Below are 24,351 nucleotides of genomic sequence, written 5' to 3'. Positions count from 1 at the left end.
CATATCAAAGGCTTCACAAAGCTCCTTAATCAGTTGCTCGAGTGAATGGATAGAAGCAATAGGTAACGTATGACACCATTTCTTAACTTGACCTTCAAATGTGAGGATGAACAACTTTTCCATGAGATATTTACAATGTATTCCACTATAAAGGAAAAAATGAACAAAATTAAACATATGTTCACGAAAAGTTAATTTACCCTTTTTGCCAAACTTGAATCGAGACATGTCATGAATAATTTCTGTGGGGATGGTAAAATCAAGCTCTATAGAAAAACATCTCGAGATTATGATTTTGGAAAGATCCATTTAAGATAAGAGATTCAAAACAGACTCAAAGGGCACAACTTGTCATCTATCCCTCCTTCTATCACTATAATGTTTATGGTGTTGGATACCGCCAACATATAGGGGGTCTCCCTGATGTGAAGTTCCAATTAGGCCTCACACCATTTGGAGTATGAGCCCCATCCGAAATATGGCCCAACTACCATTTACTTAAATCTATTCCTTGGATTTAACTATCAACATGAGGGAGAAGTGTGAAGGTGCTTTCGAATGAGAAAGCTATTGTGCCTTGTGGATGTTTGATTTTCGATGTATTAATGTTCTCTTACTGTGGAGGGGGAATAAAGTGAGCCTCTAAGAGAGAAGTAGTAGTACTATACTAATGGAGACGCACGTGAAAGGGAAAGGCTCATCTAAAATCAAGTGAAATAGTTCACAAAGATGTGACGATCATTATAAACATAACAACATATTTCCAACAAGAAGCACCGAAGTCACCGAAATAGTTCAATTACTCTAGTAATGGTGAAAGAAAACATGAACAATAAACATTTAAATAATAGTCTTAGAAACATTCACAATCCATGCATGAAAATGTGTTGGCATGAAAAGGATTCAATATTAAGAAAAAGTCCCAAGATACATAAATACAATGAACACCACTAGCTCCAATAGTGGAGCGTTAGAGCCACTACTTGCTCCCTAAAAGTACTAAATATGTATCTCTAATGCCTTGTGGGATAAGCCAAGGTTAAAATCCCTTTACATGGGGAATGAGGATCTATTTATAACTTGAGGAATGACCTTTCACATCTTCATGATTCTTGACTTTCCAACTTCTAGTGAGCTTTGGACTTCTACAATCTTTGGAATTAAATACAACTTTTGATGTTACATGTCTTTTGGACTTCCATGACTCTTCCGTTCATACATGACTCTTGGAATTCCACTTATTGTGTTTACAATGATTACAATAATACATCATGACTTCCACATCATCATGTGATGAGACTTGACATGCCACTATCTTTGATGATTGGGACTAATAGTGACTGATGACATGGAATTTATCTAGTGGTGGCATGGTTGTCACTTATGTCTTTATTTCTTCAAGCTACTTCAATTGTTGATGTCCTCGCCCTCCAAAGGGTATTTGATGTAATGTAGTATTTTGGGTGCTTTGATAATCAAGGTTCGAGTGTGCTCTACGTTCTTCATGCAGCTTCCTTCATTTGTTATCTTTGTATGATCTTCCTCATGGGTGCTTTCCATGATGTTTCTTGAATACCTATGTCTACAAGCACTCATGAAAAGAAATGATCATCCTGAAAATATCTTATTCTACCATGTTTTATGCATATTTTTTGTCCACACCTTTTAAGTGCACTCGAGAGGGACAATAGGGGATTTTGGGTGCACTTTGAAAGGTTGAAGAGCTAAAGGGGATAGGCTTCGTGGCCTCTTCATGAGATAATTCACTTAAGAGAGGGAGCCAGTCAAGGCAAGGTGCATGGCACAAGTCTGAAGGATGAAGGGGAAGGCTTCGGGCTTCCCAAGTGTGTTGTGTACTCAAGGGAGAGAAAGAGGGTGTAGGGCACACTCCTGAAGGCTGAAATATGAGGCTTCATGCCTTTGGAGAGTGCTCATGCACTCAAGAAACCATGGATGGTGCATTCCTTCAGGTCGAAGGAGTGCACTCAAAGGAAACCAATGAGTGTGCATGGTGCAACTCTGAAGGCTGAATGATGAAGTTTCGTGCCTTTGAAGTGTGCTCATGTGCTCAGGAGACCAAAGAGGGTGCATGGTGCAAGTCCAAAGCTGAAGGATGAGGCTTCATGCCTTCAAAGTGCTCTCATGCACTCAAAGGGTCAAGAGGGCACATGGTGCATTGTGAAAGGATGAAGAGTGGAGCTTAAGGCCTTCAAGGTGCGTTCATGCACTCAAGGAGGGCGTAATTTGGAACAAGGAAGGGGAAATATGGATTAAGGAGTGTGCTTTGCACTTTTTAAGGATGCAAGAAACACTTCTAAACAACGAAGGATTCCCGATAAAGGCTTCAGAGTGCGCTCACACGCTCTTTGCCTCAATTGATTTTCTTTGAAACAAAAATTAGTCTAAGTCTGGGAGATAGGACAAGGGGTGATCATGATGAGTTTAAATGTAAAACCATGTGCGACTCATGCCAACTCATCGAGAAAACTTAGACAATTTTGAACAACGATAAATTTACATAAAAATGACACTTTGTACACATTCCCCAACTACAACGAGTGAAGTGTGTGCGACTATGACCCAAAAGTATCATTTTACTATGAAAAATGTTATGACCATGGAATGCACTTTGAGATGTTATAATTAATACAAAAACACTTGAGAACATTCAGGAATACTTGAAACACATAACATAACATGAAATGACACTTGATGATCAAGGCCACAATAGATACAACATTGATAGCAGGCTCCAAAATTTGAATGTAGTGAAATTTTGGAGGGTGTTGTAGCAACGATAATAGAGCCTTAAAAAATATGATATATATTTGTCCCTTAATAAAATATTATATGTATTAATGTGTATCAATTATCTATACATTGTTGATGCACTTATGTTCCTTAAAGATATAAAAGTAGTGCAACCAAAGAAAAAAGGAAATGAAAAAAAACAATATTAAAATTTTGAAGAAATTATAATTACTAAGTCGACCTATGGTTCAAAGCACATCTTTCCTCTAAAAGGTCACAAGTTCAAATCCAAAAGAGGATAGAGTATTGTTGTAGCAGATACAACCACCCTCCAAAATTTTGACTAGCACCAATTTCGGAGCCTCCCTTGGAGAGTTTCACTTGATGACTGCACACACTTGGGTTCACTCTGTGAGCTTGTGTGAGTCTTTACATTCACCTTGCTTGTTTATTTCAGTCAAGTCTCTGCATGTTGGTGTCTAAGTCATGCTTGCGACCATCTTTTAGATATACTCAAAGTCTTTGCTTCGTATGTGTTTGTTGTCTTCACCATGAAGGCATCTGTCGCACTCACACACAGAGTCATATTCACTGTCGCGCAAGCATCATCTCGATCATGAACGATCAATCACAAGTGTCACACTTGTCACTTGCACCGTCGGTCAGTCATGTTGAACATGTGTGTCCAGATGGTTTGGTTGTTTCATCATCAAGTCATGTGAGTGTGTGTCTGAATGATCACCTATGCATATTTCGACTGTTCACACACTTAGTCATTTCTGCTAAAGTTTTGATGACCAGACTCCTCACTGATAGCCAGACCATCATCCTGCTTTTGAATCAATCAACTGTCAACCAGAACAATGCAGAAGAACCAAGCTAGTTCCCTCAAGCTATGTTTCCTGCAAGAAATTCAATCAACACTCATGTTGGCCACCGAGACAGTCGACCAGATTTTCATGTCGAAAATTGCGCAGTGCTCATGAGCAGGCCTCGCACTGCCCATAAGTTAGCTTAGCTCTGAAATTGTACAGAGATGATCAGCAAGCCGGCTTCCTGACCTTAATGGAATTTTCCCAGCCAACAAATCCTAGTAGCAGACTGCACGTTTCCTCCAAGAATTGCGCAATTTCTATTGCTAGTAACTGAGAAGCTAACTGCCAGTTCCCTCCGCGAATTGTGCAAGTCTAGCTGCCAGTGACCCAACATCCAATTGGAAGTTCCCTCTGGGAATTATGTAGATCTAGATGCCAGTGACCTAGCAGCCAATAGTCAGTTCCCTCTAGGAATTACGCAGATCTAGCTACCAGTGACCCTAGTGTTAGAAAATTATATATTACAGAGCAATGGAACACAATAAAACAAGAGGAAAAAATATAAATATAGAAAATGCATAAAACAAGAGAGACAAAGATATATGTGGTTCACCCAGTTTGGGCTACGTCCATGGAGAAATAGTCAGTCCTTCTTTTATTATATTATCCAACAAACTGAAGAGATACAACCTACAGTAGATCCATTGTAACTCCCTCTTTGCTCTAAATCTCCTCTCTCTTCCTCACTCACAATACAGATATACATAGATGCAATAAAATTCCCTCATATATAGTGAGGGGTTGTCTTAAAACCCTAAATTAAACATAACTTATACCGTCAGATCTCTGCCTAATGAACGACCCAGATTGACTACGAAATTACAACATTTGATAAGGCAATTTTACATCTATTCTTAGCTTCGGGGGTGCTGCTCCCAAAACCCCCCTCTAAGGGGGGGATGCCAAAAGGTCACAGCCGCCCCCCCACCTAGAACCCCTGCAGCGAATATTTTACGGGCGGCGTTGCCTCCCCATTACGAACTGGGGTCCAATGCGGTGATATCTTTGAATACAAAAAGATAATCAGGCTCCACACCCAACAATTTCCCACTTGGAGACTAATTATAGCAACTCCACAGTTGCTTCATTTGCTAGACAATGACTCCTCTTTGGACCTGGTTGTTTCTCATCTTCTTCATCATACTTGACGACCAATTGAAACTGAGCAGATTCTCAACTTCTCCCTGGTTGCAACTTTTGTTAACATAGCTGCAGGATTCTGGCTAGTGTGTATCTTTTCTAGCTTCAACTGTCCATCTTCCAATGCTGACCGTATGAAATGGTACATGAGCTGTATATGCTTAGTCTTGGAATGAAATGCAGAGTTCTTTGCAAGATGTATGACACTATGGCTATCACTATATAACCTGCCCAACTCTTGTTTCTTACCCAATTCATCCAGAAACCTTTGTAACCAAATCATTTCTTTACTAGCCTCTGTAGCAGCAACATACTCTGCTTCTATTGTTGAGAGTGCAACAACACTTTGTAGTTTTGAGACCCAATTGACAGTTTTTCCACCTACATTAAATACATATCCTATAGTGCTCCTCCTGTTATCTCTGTCGCCTACCATATTTGCCTCAACATATCCCTATAGAGCAATATTTGAACCACCAAAGCATAATGCTTGATTTGTGGTACCTCTCAAATACCTGAGAATCCACTTCACCGCCATCCAATGTTCTTTTCCTAGATTGTTCATGTACCTGCTTACAACTCCCACTACATGTGCAATATCTGGCCTTGTGCAAACCATTGCATACATTAAGATTCCAACTGCTGATGCATATGGAACTTTAGACATATGAGCCATTTTTCCTAAGTCTTGGGACATGCCTCCTTACTTAATTTGAAATGGTTAGCCAAAGGTATACCAACTGGTTTTGCATTTGGCATATTAAACATTTTCAACACCTTTTCTATGTACTCACTTTGAGACAATGTTAATTTGCGATTCTTCCTGTCTCTAGTTATTCTCATACCAAGGATTTGTTTTGCAACACCCAAATCCTTTATTGCAAATGATTTTTCCAATTTCCTTTTGAGAAAATTTATTTCCTGCATGTTAGAACCTGCAACAAGCATGTCATCTATATACAAATAACAATATAATATAGCTGCCATCATTTTGCCTTTTGAGATAAACACAATGATTAGCGTGACATCTAGTATAACCTTGTTCAAACATGAACTTGTCAAATTTTAGATACCACTGCCTTGGAGCCTGTTTTAAGCCATACAAGCTCTTCTTCAACCTACACACTAGTTTCTCCTTCCCTTTTACCTCATATGTTTGTGGCTGCTGCATATATATCTCTTCCTCCAAATCCCCATGGAGAAAGGTTGCCTTTACATCTAACTACTCAAGATGAAAATCTTCAACTGCTACTAGACTTAGAATAGTTCTGATTGAAGTCATTTTCACAACAGGAGAAAATATCTCATCAAAGTCTATACCCTTTTTCTGTTCAAACCCTTTTACCACAAGTCTAGCTTTATAGCTTTTTCTTCCTCCATCTTCTTCCTTCAACTTGTAAACCCATTTATTCTGCAACGTTGTTTGACCTGCAGGCAACCTGACTAAGTCCTATGTCTAGTTATGTGCTAAGGATTCCATCTCTTCTTTCATGGCTTGCTCCCACTTTTTCCTGGTTTCTACCTACACTACTTCTTCATAACATTCTGGTTCACCAGAATCAGTCAACAATACATAATATAATGAAGGAGAGTATCGTTCAGGGGGTCTACTCTTCCTGGTAGATCCTCTAACACCACTTTCAGGTGTTTGAAGTGCTTTTTGTTGTTGTGGTTGTTGTTCTGGCTGTTGATCATTATGATTTTCAGTAACCATCACTTTTTCTGCGATCTCGTCAAGCACTTTGTATTCTCTGTTTTCTTTTTCCTATTTCTTTTCCTGCAGTTGATCCTTATACAAAATCTTTTCATTGAATATGACATCTCTGCACCTAATGATTTTTTTTTTTCATAATCATAAAAGCGATAACCAAAATCATTAACACCATATCCAATAAAGGTACATTTCTTTGATTTTGACTCAAGCTTTGTTCTATTTTCTTTGTTAATGTGGACAAAGGCTTCACAACCAAAAGTCTTTAAAAAAGAGTAGTTTACCTTTTTACCTGTCCATGCCTCCTCTGGAATACCACCATCAAAGGAACTTGAAGGCCCTTTGTGTATTAGATAAACAGCAGTATCTACAGCATCTGCCCAAAATTGTAAAGGCAATCCTGCATGCAATCTCGTGCACCTTGCACGCTCCATGATTGTCTTATTCATCCTTTCTGACACGCGATTTTCTTGTGGTGTTTGTGGAACTGTCTTCTCTCTACAAATTCCATTCTTTGAACAGTACCTATTTGCTACAATATTCACCTCCATTATCTGATCTGATGCACTTCAACCTTTTTCCTGTCTCATTTTCAACCAAAGCTTTCCATTTCTTGAAAGTATCAAATACATCAGATTTATTTCGAATACAATAAATCCAAGTTTTTCTGGTTGCATCATCAATAAAAGTAACATAATAATGAGAGCCACCAAGAGATGATACCTGAGCAGGTCCCCATACATCTGTATGCACACACTCTAATTTTTCTCTCTTATTTTCTTTCCCAACTCTAAAGAATCTGACTCTCTTCTGTTTTCCATAAACACAATTCTCACAGAATTTTAAATCAACATGCTTCAAACCTGGAAAAAAATTTCTTGAGTGAAGAATCTGTATCCCCTTCTCACTCATGTGCCCGAGCCTATGATGCCACAATGTCGTATCTTCTCCTATAGAGGTTAAAGCATTAACATAATTAAAAATACCATTGCATAAATACAATGTACCAACCTTTCCTCCTTTCGCTATTACCAGGGATCCTTTAGTGACCTTCCAGGTTTTATCTGTGAAAGTGGTTATGTAACCTTCACCTCCCAACTACCCTGTTGAAATCAGATTTTTCTTCAGATCTGGAACATGCCTTACCTCCTTCAATAGCCACTGATTTCCATTTTGCTATTTTATGAAAACTGTACCCATTCCAACAATTTTACAGGGTTTATCATCACCCAATCATCAAAATCTCCTTAAACATAATCATGAAAATGTTTCCTATCAGGTGTGGCATGGAATGAGGCCCTTGAATCTACCACCCAGGCATCAATAATATTTTCTAATGAAGGATTAAAGCATCTTGCAACACATCACCTATTACATTCGTTTCATGATTAGTTTCTTGTTGCGCGTCTCCTTCTTTTCCCTTTTGAGACTTATAGTCTTTCTTTAGGTGTCCTTTCTTCTCGCATTTCTAGCACACTGTCCCCGATCTGGACTTGGATTTGGCTTTTCTTAACTTACTGCGATATCTTGGGCTCTTTCCTCTTTCCATTTTTCTTCCCCTAGTCTCTGCAGTCAAAGCATTACCTGATTTCTCATTAGAGCTTTTCCATCACATTTCCTCATTAAGGATTGCACCAACAACATCATCAAACTTTAAAGTACTAGATCCAGAGACAAACTTACTAATGGCCATAACTAAACCATTCCAACTTTCTGGCAATGAGCACATAAATAACAGAGCCCTAACTTCATCATCAAAAGTTACCCCTATAGAACTTAACTGACTGGTAACTGTATTAAATTCATTTAAATGATCAGCAATAGATCCACCTTCTAACATCTTCATATTAAATAAACACTTCATAAGAAATACCTTATTTGAGGTCGAGGGTTTTTCATATATTTTGGCTAATGTCGACATTAAACCCTTTGTTGTCGTTTCCTTTGAAATATTAAATGCTAGCAATGCCGCTAGGCACAACCATATTGTTCCAAGTTCTTTTCTATCGAGAATATCCCATTCTATGTCTATCATACTTGTCAGCTTCTTTGCCTTTCCACTCAATGGTAGGTACAGATCTCTCTGATACAGATAATCTTCCATCTGCATCTTCCACAGCTGGTAGTTTTGGCCGTTGAATTTTTCGACCCTAAGCCTACCATCTTCTACCATTGCTCCCACTCGAACGAGGAACCCTTCTCTCCTGCAAGTTTATCAACCAAATAGACCTTCGGATCTAATACCAGTTGTTAGAAAATTATATATTATAGAGCAATGGAACACATAAAATATTGCAAAAATATAAACACAGAAAACACATAAAACAAGAGAGACACATATATACGCGGTTCACCCAGTTTGGGCTACGTCCACGAAGAAATGGCTAGTCCTTCTTTTATTATATTATCCAGAAAACTGAAGAGATACAACCTACAGCAGATCTGTTGTGACTCGCTCTTCACTCTCAATCTCCTCTCTCTTCCTTACTCGCAATGCAGATATACATAGACGCAAAACAATTCCCTCATATATAGTGAGGGGTTGCTTTCTAGGGCAAAAAACCCTAAATTAAACATAACTTCTACCGTTAGATCTCTGCCTAATGAATGGCCCAAATTGACTACGAAATTACAACATTTGATAAGGCAATTTTACATCTATTCTTAGCTTCAGGGGCGCTTCCCCCAAAACCCCCCACCAAGGGGGAGCTCCCAAAAGGTCGCAGCCGCCCCCCCGGACCCCCCCTGCAGCGAATATTTTATGGGCGGCGTTGCCACCCCATTACGAACTGGGGTCCAATGCGGTGATACCTTTGAATACAGAAGATAATCAGGCTCCACACCCAACACCCAGTAGCCAATTGGCAGTTCCCTTTCAGAATTGCACAGATCTGGCTGCCAATCTCCCGAGAAGTTCCCTAGAAAAATTACACAATCCCTGCCTACTGACCCCTCATGCAGTTTAGCCCGTGCCTCTGGAAAAATGCGCAAATTTGGTTGTCTATCCCTTGCTGACTGTTCATTCTGGAAAATGCACAAAGCATGCCTACCTTGCCTTACAACAACCTAGACTGTTCCTCCCAAAATTTGCACAATTTTGCCTCCCAACTAAGCTAGACCTTGCAGTCAGTCACTGTCGACTCAGATCAGCTGTCTCCATCTCTCATTGACTCTTGCATAGTTTTCATCAGCAGTTTCCCAAAGCCATCATCCTGCATCACAGCCCTGCTACCTCTCCCGGTCACTTGCATTTGAATGATCATGTGTCATGGTAGACTACGAAGTTTTGGATTTGATGTCGTCTCATCATGAGTGATTGCAGGTATAGGTACACCAGCAAACATGTCAAGATGACGAATGGGATGAACGAAGGGAGCACATGTAGATGGACAATTTCACCAACGGACGAACGAGCGAAGCATGCAAAGCAGACGAATGCGACAAACATGAACCTTCGTGAATAAGTGAGCCTGTGAAGCCTTCCAGCATGAAAGCATGGAACAACATGCTAAAGTGTCATCAAGAGAACCAAGGACCATCAAAGACTCCATGCAATTCACCTTGCAGAGGTGAAGCTATGGTACCAACGATGTCATGTCTAGTCATTTCAAGTCAATTCATGAGTCATGTTGCCCACATCTCTACTATGGGCTTTTTTTCAATCAATGTGATGTAACATGGAAGTCTAAGAGACCCACTTGTTGAACATAGAGTCATGTAAGTCAGAAAGTCATGGAGGTCAAACATTCATGAGGATAGTCGAACAACCACAAGGGTCAATTTCACCCTTGGCTATAAATACCCCCCTCATTTGTACATGAAGGGACTTTTTCACCTCAACTCCTCCCACATAGCCAAGAGAGTCTATAATATTTTCTTTGAGAAGTAAGTAGTGGCTCTAACACCCTGCTAACGGGGTTAGTGATGTATGGTGTAACAATGTATCTTGGAACTTTCACTTAATTCAGAAGCCTGTCAAGAGGCCAACATGTTTTCACACATGTATTGTATTTGTTGTAAGACTGATCTTTAACACTTGTAATGCATGTTTCTTTAACCATGTGTTCTACATCTGAACTCATTCATTTGTTGTAATGCATAATCTATTAATGGAAATTTGTTGTATATGTTGTTAATGTTGTCCCGTTCATGTCGACTGCTCTGTCGGACATCAGACAGGCCTTTCATATGAATCTTGTTGTAACAACCATTGCACTCATCTTGGACTAATCCATGAGTGTTGCCTGTGTTATCTTACCTTGTATGTTTTGACTGCGCCATCCTAGTGCATTTCTCTGCCAGAAGCTGTGTATGTCCTTTGTGTTGTGTGTTCCTAGCCGAGTTAGGACTGATCCATTTCAACCTGGAACTCACCTTCACCTTTTCCCCTTATAGTGGAAGAACCATTGACACAAGTACAATTACACTCACCAGGCACGTGAACCTCACTTCTCGAAGACAAAGCAAACCACTCTCTGGTGCTAACAAGCAAGAGTTGAGGAAAATCCTTAAGACAATGGCAACTGGGCCATCATACCAGATGGGACTCCCACACCAAACCGTGTGAGGTCTAGTTGGGACTTCATACCAGGGTGATCCCATGAATGTTGACGAGTCTAGCACTGTCAACATTTTTGGCGCTAGAAAGAGAGTCGCCAGTTATACATGGTTGAAATTCCCCTCGCACTCATTTTACAAATATCTAGTCAAGGTAGTAACTTGCACTCTCTCTCACCTACACGTGACTCAGCAGTTGGTTACTCCTCACCTACTAGTGTTTAGCATGAGAATTCAAATCAATGCCTTCGCTCTGTTTGCCCCATCACTCGCTAGTTCGCAAAAGTAGTAGAACTGATCCGAGATAGACAACATCTTCCATGTGTAGCGAGGAAGCCAAAGGCCACTCCCACGAGTGTTGTTGTATCATCATTGGAAGAAGCAACCCTCACCACACTTGAAGGTCTAGGAGAAGCTATCAAAGATGAAAAGAAATCTCCCATCCTCCGGCAAAGTGAACAAGGCACTCTTGTGATCTTGGGATCAGACTTTGGTATAGGAGGCAGAGGGGAAGACAGCGGCGAAGGCGAAGACAGACCAATGGACTCAGATTCAGACACATCAGACTCCAAACAAGAGGAAGATTACGAAGAAGACAAAGATATGTTGAACCCAAATCTTGAATGGATGACGTAGGGACCACTGGCTCTCCCAGTTGTTGTGCACAAGTTGCCGAATCGAGTGGAGAGAATGAACATCAAGTTTAACCCTGACAGTGTGGTGAAGGCAGAAGACCACTTAGACAACTTCTACCTATAGTTGCAGACCCTTGAGGTACGTTATGATGATGTAGCATGTAGATTGTTTCCATGTACCTTGGACGGTCGGGTAGTTGCTTGGTATCACAACCTTCCACCTAACTCCATACAGAACTGGGGTTCTTTCAAACGTCTGTTCCTTGAGAAGTTTGTTGATGACAAGACCCCAGCCATGCTACTTAAAGAGTTGGGAAGCCTCAAGATGGAGGGAAAAGAAAAAGTGAAATATTTCAATCAGAGGTTTACACGTATACTGAATAGGTTCCTAGCAGACACTAAGCCTCATGACTCTATCACCACTGATTACTACACATCCGCACTGCCAACGAGCATTGTGCAGTTTTTCAAGCAAGCTACGAGTCCAACACTATTGGAAAATTGTGAAGAGGCTATCATTGTTGAGAAAGACCTGCGTGTAGTTGGAGTCATCAAGTATGATCAATCAACGAAGGACACCAAGGATACGAGCAGGCAGTCCCAAGCAACAGCGAGCAAGGGTAGAGACAAGGAAGCAACCAACATTGAGACCCTCACTCATCTTGTCAAGAGCTTTTCCACTGAAATGTCTGAACTCAAACAACGTGGATCAGACACATTTGCAAGTAGTCACCCGCCTAGGCAGAGATAGGAAAGCATCACATCAAGCAGCGGCCAGTTCATTCCAAAAACTACATAAAAGCCTTTGTTCCAACTCAAACAATGTGCAGACCTGAAATTTTGTTCTTTCCACAAAGAACATCATCCTGAGAACTCTTGTCTGGGCTGGAAGCGAGTCACAAATACTTTTTACAGTCATACACTCGGGGTGGGAAGAAATATGCAGGAGCAACCAAAAGACACATACAATGATGAAGAGGTTGCACCTGATGAGCCATCAATATCTGAGCATGTGGTGAACACATATCAGTGCTCGCAAACAATGGCAAAGACGAACACCGAGAAGCAACCCCAGAAACAAACTAACCATTATAGTCTTAGAAGCAAAGGGGCTCCCCCCACACTGAGGGAGATGCAAGAAAAGGTCAAACTGCTAATAAGGAAGACCGACCCACCGACTCCCTCAAAGCAACAAACGCAAAGCAAGTTTGGGAAGACATTAGCGGAAAAGAGTACATCCATGAGCAACAAGTTGTGAAACACTCCGCTAGAAAATACGAACATCCCTTCAACACTGGACACCTCGGTGATTCAACCACCTTTGGACTACAACATTGTTGATGACATGAAGAAAAATTGAGTGAACATCAGCTTGTTCAAGTTGGATAAGAGCCAGAGTTAGCGAGATATCCTGTTGCGTGCTTTGGGACAAACAACAGCAGACAGTGAAACCTCTACTAGCAAGGGAGCAAGTGTAACCCCCGTATCACTTTCAACTGTGCTCAATACACTCTAGATGGAAGAAGAAAACTTAGGTTGCCCTCCATTCTTGCTATCTTTTGAAATCTTCAACTACAATGTTCACAATTGTTTGGTTGATTCTGGTGCGGCAGCTAATGTCATGCCGCTCTCCATCACTAAAAGGATCAATGCATAGTGGAGCGAGACATCCATGCAAATCATCCAACTTGATCAAACATCGGTACCAACCATTGGTGAATTATGAGACGTGATCATTCGACTATCCCATGACAGTCGAGTGCACCAATGTATCAACATAGTGGTTGTGGACATCCCAGAAGCGTATGGTCTATTACTCAGTAGGGACTGGTCCAGTAAGGTGGATGGATATTTTGCTATGGACTGGTCTCACATGTGGCTTCCACACAAGGGCAAGTGCAACCAAATCCCGGTGGAATCTAAGAGGTACATGAAGCATAATATCACTCCCATCAATGGTGAGAATGAACCGTTGGCTCTCGCAGAACTCATGTTTGGCAACTGCCTCCTTGAGACAACGTTGGGGTGTTATCCTACATGGCCAACTCCAACCCCATCAGACACACAATTGGGACTCCTTCCTTTCCCAACTGATGGTAATAAAACTTGTACAACTCATTGTAACAATAGTAGCAGTGACAGTAGTAGCAACAGTACTTGCACATCAAGTGGTCTATGTATAGATGAGTTATGGACTTTGTACTTCCACGGATCAAAGACACAGGATGGCTCAGGAGCCGCGTATGTTCTGATCGACCCTTGTAATAGGAAACATCTAGTGTCAAGTCGCTTGGAGTTTGAGTGCACAAACAATGTAGCAGAATATGAATCACTCATGTTGGGCTTGCAGAAGGCCATCAGCCTCAAAGTGGTCATGCTTAAAGTGGTAGGTGATTTTGAGATAGTGGTATGGTAGGTATGTGACACCATTCACTATTTATCACCACACATAAAAAACTACCAAGAAGAGGTATGGTGACTAATCTCAAACTTCCAAGCATTTAATATCATTGTTGTGCCGCATATGCGTAATGCAACTGCCAATGCACTAGAAAATGCAGCCTCAAGAATGTCACCGATTAGGGATAGATTTACTATTGAAATTTTGTACAAACCATCTATCTCAGACAACATAACTAACTTACGCATGTTTAATGATGATCAACGGATACTACATTTTATGGCCAAAGCTGATGTTTTCAAATATGCAGCAATAGACAACGACGAGCACAAGCGCTCTCTACTAACAGGAGTTGATGACATGAAAGACAAAATTATCACAAAAGGTGTGGTATCACTGGAAAAGCTATATGACTTGCAAGAGCGTTTCCAAGGTCCAAGGAACAACAAGACCCATAGTTCCACCATGAGGCACAAACTGATAAACTTGGGAACAGAAAAGGATCCAAAGTTTGTTAATCTTGGCACATGTTGTACACAGCAAGAGTGGCAAGCCTTCATCCACTTGTTCAAACAGTACCTAGATGTGTCCGTGTGGACGTATGATGACTGGAAAACTTATGACACACGGATCATCCAAAATATCATCCCAATCAAGGAAGGGGTTAAGCCATATCAGAAAAAGCTGGGAAAAGTACATCCGTCGCTTGAACCCCTCATACAGAAAGAGCTTACTAAATTGTTGGATGCATGGATCATATATAAAGTTCATCATTCCACTTGGGTCTCCAACCTTGTGCCTGTACGAAAGAAGTCCATGGAAATCCGCTTGTGTGTTGATTTCCAGAACGTTAACCATGCCTCAGACAAAGACAACTACCATGTGCCGTTTATGGACCATATTTTGCAAATAGTATCTGGGGCATAGATGTTCTCTCTCCTTGACAGCTTTTCAAGATACAATCAAGTTCTGGTAGTAGAACCTGAAAGATGAAAAACTACTTTCCGTATCAAGTGGGGTACATACACATATAGACGAATGCCATTTGGGCTTGTAAATGCACGCGCAACATTTCAACGCACTATGGACATCGCCTTTCACAGGCTCATTGGGCAGAGTGTGGTGGTATACCTCGATGATTTGATTGTGTTCTCAAGAAGACGAGAATACCACATATGCCATCTTAAGAAAATTTTTGAGCAATGTCGAAGATACGAGAATTCCCTTAATCGCCAAAAGAGTGTATTCGTCATGTCAAAGGGGAACCTCCTCGGACACATTGTTTCCAAGAGTGGGATGAAGGTGGATCTGAACTGGTTCCAAGCTATGACGTGGATTCCTCACCCAGTCAACACAAAAGCTATGCATTCCTTCTTGGGAAAGATAAACTTCCTCTAGAAATTCATCTTGGATTATGTGCAAATAGTCAAGCCCATGCAGGACATGATTAAGAAATATGTAGTCTACAGCTGGGGCAAGAAAGAAAAACATGCATTCACCTAGATTAATGAATACATCGTCGACACACCCACACTTTACAACCTAGATTTCAAAAAATATTTCCTACTATACACCTTCACTTCCGATAACTCACTAGCTACAGTACTCACTCAGAAAGACGAAGCTAATGATGAACATCCCATCTCTTTAATGAGTGCAAGCATGCAGGGACCAGAGCTTAACTACCTCGCCATTGACAAACAAGCTTATGCAGTTTACAAGGCAGTGAAACACTTTAGGCCCTATTTGTTGAAGAACCATTACATAGTCTTCGTTCCCCACCCATCAGTTCGTACATTGCTAGTTCAACAAGAGTTGGGAGAATGACATGCGAACTGGATGTTTGCAATAATATGATATCGAAATCAAGCAAGTACACATAATAAAAGGACATGGACTCCACAGACTTGCAACTGAAGTAGTACATGCTCCAGAGAACGAAGAAGAGCTCGATGGTTGGGAGTAGGAGATTGAAATGTATGAAATAAGGCGAGAAAACCCCATGGAAAATGGAACCTCTTGGTATGCATATGTATGCCAGTACCTTGAGAATGGCACCGTACCCTCTCACTTTTCTATTAGACAGAAGAGGGAATTGCACCTAAAAGCCTTAGCATATCAATCAGTGCATGGAGTGCTTTACAGAAAGCACAGTAATGGAGTTTTTCTCAGGTGCCTGGAGGCACAGGAATCAGAGAAGGTACTTCAATATCTGCATGACGGACCCATCGGGGGTCACTTTGCGGGAAATACCATGGCACACAAGGTTATGCAAGCCAGTTTTTACTAGCCCACATTATTCAAGGATGCGCATGCCTATGCCTGCAAATGGCTGGTCTGTTAGTGATGTGTTGGCAGAACACGAATATCAACAGCCCCACTACACCCTATTGCAGTGATTGAACCATTCCAACAGTGGGGCCTGGACATTATTGGGGAAATTTTCCCTCATTCATCAAAGCAACACTGCTATATCCTAACAGCAACTGAATACTTCACGTAGTGGACAGAGGCAATTCCACTCAAATAAGTGAACAACCAAGAGGTCATCAACTTCCTCTAGCAAAATATCATCTCACGCTTCGGCATTTCGGTATCACTTGTTTTTTATAATGCAACTTACTTTTCATCTTTGAAACTCTATGACTTTACATTATAGAATGGTATTGTGTTAAATCATTTATTGAATTACTAACCGCAAGGAAACAGTTTAGTAGAGTCTACAAAAAAGAACCTCATCCGTATAATCAAGAAGATTGTTTTCTCTGAGTAGCGTAATTGGCATACCGCCCTGATGAATACACTATGGGCTGACCGTGTAACACCTAATCCCTCTCTAAACACCTCACCATACTTCCTAGTCTACGATAAAGAATCCATCCTCCCACCAAATAGCTACTTGCCTTCTCTTCATCTTTCCTAGGAATCCCAAGGCAAACCTTGCCATCTAGTTCGGTGTAGGATGGATTCTCTCCATAAGCTACAGGAAGAAAGGATGAAAGCAAAAGAAAAATTCATACTCCACCAGAACTGTATCAAGAGGTGGTTCGATAAGAATTTTGCAGGGAAAGCTATACACATATCATTTGCGATCACTCGACGGGAGGATTGACAACCTTCCCGTCAACGACCAAGATCTCAAGCATTATTTACAATAGGTTGGGCTGCGCCTGTGCCATGTACATAGTCTGCTTGCTGCTTGTTGTTTGCATTCGGTTTGTTTTGCTTATTGCCTTTGCTTTCGATTTGTTTTATTCTTCTTACTATTTTTGTTCATGTTCATTTGGTTTGATTAATATATTACTATTTTTATTTCTGAAAATAAGTGCTGCCAATGACTACATTCTAGATTTTGAATATAGTATGTGGCTAAAATTTGAAGAGACTCATGACACTGCAACACTTGGCTAGTCCTGTGTCCATTTTCTCTATGTTTGGTTACAACCTTCGGCCAATGAAGTCTTGGCGGAAAATACGAACCATTTGCAAGGGAAGGTTTGGTCCAACTGTGAACCTATGTCCACACTGGGAAGCCCTAGTGCTTGTACTTAACCTTCTGCTCTATGTGTTGAAGCTAATCCAATTAGTAGAAACGGAGAAGGGGAAATATCTAAATCAGCAAACCTATGTCAGAGGTCTTAAATGCTTCTCTAAAGGAACAACCTATTATGCTCTCAATAAGTCAGGATTCCTCTTCCACCCTAAAAATAAATAAGTGCCTTTGCACAATTCTCTTAAAAAATACAAAGGCGAAAGAAGATAAATGCTTCTTGCACAGAGAGGTGAAGCATGCAACTCCACCAGGGTACTGACTAGGCTCGCTGGCAATGGAGCAATGTGTGTGTTCCTACGTGACTCTGTTAGGGTACTGTATAGGCCTGCTAGTAGCGGAGAAACACCGAGATGAAAACTTATACTCTAAAAATCTTCAACTTGTGAACTAAACTACCCTTCCCAAATTCAAAACATTGAGATCCAAGTTGAACTTTTGATTGTGTTTGATTGAGTTGGAAAAGGGTGAACCATGTATGTCCATGGGGTAAGTGGGGAAACTGAAGCAACCTCCACAATGATTCGATACTTCTTGAAAGACCAAGGCCCTTTGGTAGAAATGAAACAAAATAGAGAATTTGGAGTTCTACCAGAGTGTCACCAAGTGTTGTAGCGGCTACAACCACCCTCCAAAATTTTGGCCTGCACCAATTTCGGAGCTTCTATTGGTGAGTTTCACTTGATGACAACACACACTCGGGTTCACTCCGTGAGCTCGTGTGAGTCTTTACATTCACATTTCTTTTTTATTGCACTCAAGTCTCTGCATGTTAACGTCTAAGTCATGCTTGCGACCATTTTCTAGATATGATAAAAGTCTTTGCTTCGTATGTGTTTGTTGTGTTTGCCATGAAGGCATCTATCACACTCACACACAGAGTCATATTCACTGTCGTGCAAGTTTCATCTTGATCATGAACAATCAATCACAAGTGTCCCGCTTGTCACTTGCACCGTCGGTCAGTCATGTTGAACATGTGTGTCCGGATGGTTTGGTTGTTTCATTGTAAAGTCATGCGAGTGTGTGTCTGTATGATCACCTATGCATCTTTCGACTGTTCACACACTTAGACATTTGTGTTGAAGTTCTGACGACCAGACTCCTCACTAACATCCAGATCATCACCCTGATTTCAACTCGATCAACTGTCGACCAGAATAGCATAGAAGCACCAAGCTAGTTCCTTCAAGCTGTGTTGCCTATAAGCAATTCAATCAGCACTCATGCTAGCCACCTGGACAATCCACTAGTTGTTCATCTCAGAAATTACATAGTGCTCATGAGCAGGCTTCCCACTACCCATCAGTCAGCTCAGCTTTGAAATTGCGCAGAGATGACTAGCAAGCTGGCCTCCCAACCTTAATGCAAATTTCCTAGCCAGTAGCTCCCAACAGCAGACTGCATGTTCCCTCGAGGAATTTCCCAGTTTCTACTGCTAGTGACTGAGCAGCCAACTGGCAGTTCCCTCCAGGAATTGCACAAGTCTGGCTACCAGTGACCCCAGCAACCAACTGGCAGTTCCCTCTGGGAATTAAGCAGATCTAGCTACCAATGACCCAACAGCCAACTGGTAGTTCCCTCTGGGAATTGCGCAGATCTGGTTGCCAGTGACCCCAAGAGCCAACTGGAAGTTACCTTTGGGAATTATGCAGATCTGGCTGTTAGTCTCCTGTGAAGTTCCCTAGAAAAATTACGCAATCACTATTTGCTGACCCCTCATGCAGCCCAACCTGTTCCTATGGAAAAGCGTGCAAATTTGGCTGGCTAGCCCCTGCTGACTATTCATTCCAGAAAATGTGCAGAGCATGCCTGCCTTGCCTTCTAGTAGCCCAGACTGTTCCTCCCAAAATTTGCGCAATTTTTCCTCCCAGCAAAGCTAGACCTTGTAGTCAGTCACTGTCTACTTAGATCACTTGTCTCCATCTCTTAGTGTCTCTTGCATATATTTCATCAGCAGTTGCCCGGATCCATCATCCCTCATCACAACCCTATTGCCTCTCCCAGTCACTTGTATTCGAATGATCATATGTCATGGTAGACTAGGAGGTTTTGGATTTGATGTCATCTTGTCATGAGTGACCGCAGGTATAGGTAGACCAACAAACATATCAAGACGATGAACAGGATGAACAAAGGGAGCACATGCAGATAGACAGGTTCACCAACGGATGAACGAGCGAAGCATGCTAGGCATATGAATGCGACGAACATGCACCATCATGAACAAGTGAGCCTGTGAACCCTTCCAACATGAAAGAAAGGAACAACATGCTAAAGCTTCATCAAGAGAACCAAGGACCATCAAAGACTCCATGCACTTCACTATGCAGAGGTGAAGCTATGGTACACCATGAAGACAACCATCACTCAGCAATGCTCTCACTCGACTTGCACTCCAGCAATAACACGAATGTACCAGCAATGTCATGTCTAGTCATGTCGAGTCAAGTCATGAGTCATGTTGCCCACATCTCTACTATGGGCTTGTTTTCAATCAATGTGATGTAACGTGGAAGTCCAAGAGACCTACTTGTTGAACATAGAGTCATGTAAGTTGGAAAGTCATGAGGGTAGTCAAACAACCACAAGGGTCAGTTTCACCCTTGGCTATAAATACCCCCCTCATTTGTACATGAAGGGACTTTTTCACCTCATCTCTTCCCACATAGCCAAGAGAGTCTGTAATATTTTCTTTGAGGAGTAAGTAGTGGCTCCAACGCCCCGTTGACGGGGTTAGTGATGTATGTTGTAACGATGTGTCTTGGAACTTTCACTTAATTCAGAAGCCTGTCAACAATCCAACACGTTTTCACACATGTATTGTATTTGTTGTAAGACTAATCTTTAACACTTATAATGCATCTTTCTTTAACCATGTGTTCCACATTTGAACTAATTCATTTGTTGTAATGCATAATCTATTAATGGAAATGTGTTGTATATGTTGTTAGTGTTGTCCCGTCCGTGTCAATTGCTTTGCCATACATCAGACAGACCTTTCACATGAACCTTGCTGTAACAACCTTTGCACTCGTCTCGGATTGATCTGTGAGTGTTGTACGTGTTATCTTACCTTGTATGTTGTGACTGCCGCATCCGAGTGGACTTCTCCATCAGAAGTTGTGTATGTCCTTTGTGTTGTGTGTTCCTAGCCGAGTTGGGACCGATCCCTTTCAACCTGGAACTTACCTTCACCTTTTCCCCTCATATTGAAAGAACCATTGACACAAGTACACTCACACTCACCAGGCATGCGAAACCTCACTTCTCTAAGACAAAGCGAACCACTCTCCAGTGCTAACAAGAAAGAGTTAAGGCAAATCCTTAAGACAATGGTAACCGGGCCATCATACCGAATGTGACTCCCACACCAAACAGTATGAGGTCTAGTTGGGACTTCATACCAGGCTGATCCCCTGAATATTAGTGGGTCCAACACCGCCAACAAGTATGTACACCTTAATAAATTTTAACACTCAAATTATTATATGAAATTAAATCCTTTATCTCACAAACAATAAAATTACATATACTAATTTAATGTATAACTATAACTACTACTACTATTATTATTATTATTATTATTATTAATTTTATATCTATTAAAACTATTATTACTAAGAACATTTTTATAAACACTTTAAATGAGTCTTATCACATTATAAGCCTTTACAAAATTTATTTTTCCATAGTGAAAAAATCATCTCACTTTTCCAAAAACATTTGGATTCACAATTAATATGATGCAAAAATGGTTATAAAAATCACCTTATTATGTCACTACACAGTAGTGACATCTATGATCCATGGATTTTTATTATTCCTATCAGTACAAAATATTTGCAATTTGCTTTTATAAAGTTTACATAGTTCACCTTAGGATTTCATTTTTCTATGCAGTGATATGAGCATCGCCACCACATCAAGGCTATAAAGCCCAATGCAACAACGAACTCTGCCTTTAGAGGTGTCTTGTCATCCATAATTCATCATCATATGTTCCCTATTTTCCATCTTCTGACTTAGTTAATACTCGCCCACTGTTCAAGAAATGACAATTGTATTCCAAATGCAAATATAAATGAGACGATACTGCATCACCAACCTTCAAATGCCCGTTCCTATGATAATTTCAAATTAATCATATATGCAAATGTCCAAACAATCAAGCTCCTATCACAAATTAGACATCAATTAGTTTTGCAGAATTAATATACAATATCCTTTGTTATTAATGGTGGAAATTTTAAAATTCTAGATGCATAATTCTAGATTTAATACAATTAGTCATTGATGAATATTCATTATGATTTCTAGATAGGGTTTTCAATTTTCTTATAAATAACTACTTAATCACTTTTTATAGAGTCATATGGTGGCGAAGGTTGAAGTTGAGGCATCTGTACTAAGGCACACAAATGAAAATCTATGCAAGCAAGTTGAGGGCTTGCAAATCAACTGATTGAATGAGGTTGAGGAATTTGGTTGAGGAATTTGTTTATTTCTGTTGGGTCAACTTATGTTTGTGCTATGAACTTCAAAATTTGCATACAACCACTGGAAAGATGTCGGCAGTGGACCTTAAGGATAGTTTGAGTCCAAAATCATAGGATATTTCTAAACAACTTATGTTGGAATATGCAGTGTTTGAACAATCATGACCTCAACAAAAATGCCAGTCATATAATGATTTCGAGAGCTTGTCATCTTATTTATCAAACACATCTAAAGCTGCAGAGCACATTGACTTCATCAAAGAAGTCTAGTTTGTTTCTCAAACTAAAGAAGTGGACTAAAAGTAGTGATGATTGCCAAATATTACATGGTAACTATCTTTTCAAGAAGAACTCTGAGAAGGGTCAGTTGGAGAGAACGAGTCTTAGGTGAAGGCATTCTATCATTGGATCAAAGGGGTCAATAGAACATCTGATAATGCAAAACAAGATAAGTTGTAAATAGTTCTAAACCTACCAATTCTAGAGTTTCTTCTTTTGATTTGACAGATTCCCAACCTTTGATGTCTAACCAACTTGAGGATTTACATAAGCCTCTTGTCTCAAACGCTAAATCATCTAAGCACACAAATTATGTAGTAGTGTCTTTCCAGATTTTATCAAAGTCGATTTATGGAGATTTAGACGATAAGTACCCTGCATTCAAGGATAGACACAAGTTGATTATTCATAAAGATGAGCAGGAAGTTCCTTGGAAATATGAGCAAAGAGTTCATTTGAAAGATGAGGAGGGGTTTCCTTAGAAAGATGAGTAGGGTAAGGTCGAAAAGTCACCATTAGTGTCCAAGTAGCCTAAAGTGACTCAAATGGCATAGGAAAAGGTTGAAAAGAGTGCTTTAAGAATAGCCAAGCCCCCTCCCAAACCTTTAGAAACTGTTGCTACAACCAGTGGCCTTCATAAGGGTCCCACTAGTGTGGTTCTAATCCCCCTTCCACCTCCGCTCCCACTCCCACCCCCACCAACTACACATTGGGGAATTAAACATGGATCAGCAACAACAACACCCCCACCTCCTCCCCCTCATCCTAAGTTTTCGACATCTGCTGCTAATATAATGCAAAGATCCCCACAAGTAGTTGAGTTCTATCAATCATTGATGAAGCAGGATTGTAAGAAGGATTCTTCTGGAAATACAGTTATGGATGTGCCAGACATGGCAAATGCTCATAGCAGCATGATTTGAGAAATTGAGAACCGGTCATCGCACTTACTAGATGTAAGTATTTATATTTGTTTCAATTTTCCCATATTTTCCTTAGGTACCTTTTCTGTATATTAGAGACTAGCCATTGATGTTTTAGGCTAAATTTTGTTTTGTTTATTTTCCAAGTCTAAAGAAATAGATTATTGTTTATAAATTTTGAGCTATGCAAATAAAAGTAGATGTGGAAACCCAAGGTGATTTTATTTGATCCTTGGTAATGGAAGTCAAAAGAGAAATGTACACTAACATTGAAGATGTTGTATCTTTTTTCTAGTAAGGTGCACTTCATTTCATTTCATTTCATGCATGTTTTCTTGTTACTATGCTAGTGGACAATCTTATTATGACAACTACATGAGCATAGTCCTTTCATGTTTCATGAATACATTGTAAAATCCTGCTTTGACTAAAATTTTTCTTTTACATTTGCATTTGAGTTACGGTTTTCTACTAATTTTTACCATAACATTTTAGTACAGGTTCATGAGAGAGCAATGCTAAAACATTTTGACTGACCTAAGAGGAAAGTTTATGTTATGCGAGAAACCACCTTTAGATATCGAGATTTGAAAAAGTTGTAATGTTAAGTTTCATCATATGAATGTGATCTACGTCAGCCTTGTGTTGTTTCTTTGAAAAAAGCACTAGCCTTACTAGAAAATTGAGATGCTAAAATGCTCAAAAACTAGAACTCTGACTCTCTCAACTATCAATTGGTGTTTTCTTAATTGTTGCCAATGTAGTAGACATGCTTTTTTGGGCAATTTATCTTTTTTATTGTTGGAATATACTCAACACAATAGGAATACATATTCAAATTCAGCATACCTTGATATGAATAACTTTAAACCTTTGTCGCAACTCTTTGAAAATAAATGGACTAAATCTCATTCTTTTAACTTTTGGCGGGTGTGAATAGAGTGTCTATACACCCCTAAGAATGAGAGATATGGCAATGGCTCACTACAAATAATTTCATATTCCAACTAATTGGATGCTTGATCGTGGA

At 40.3% G+C, this 24,351-nt stretch overlaps 1 pseudogene; it reads left to right on the top strand.

The window, feature by feature from the left end:
- LOC149233970 (protein CHUP1, chloroplastic-like) overlaps positions 1 to 23,616 on the top strand; it is a 34,221-nt pseudogene extending 10,605 nt beyond the window's left edge.
- The last annotated feature ends 735 nt before the right edge of the window (positions 23,617 to 24,351 follow it).

This window comes from Pinus tabuliformis, chromosome 8, assembly GCF_031772625.1.
Source record: "Pinus tabuliformis cultivar Carrire ecotype Pingquan chromosome 8, CPIR1, whole genome shotgun sequence".
Classification (NCBI taxonomy): domain Eukaryota; kingdom Viridiplantae; phylum Streptophyta; class Pinopsida; order Pinales; family Pinaceae; genus Pinus; species Pinus tabuliformis.
This window is presented reverse-complemented; position numbering and strand designations above follow the sequence as displayed.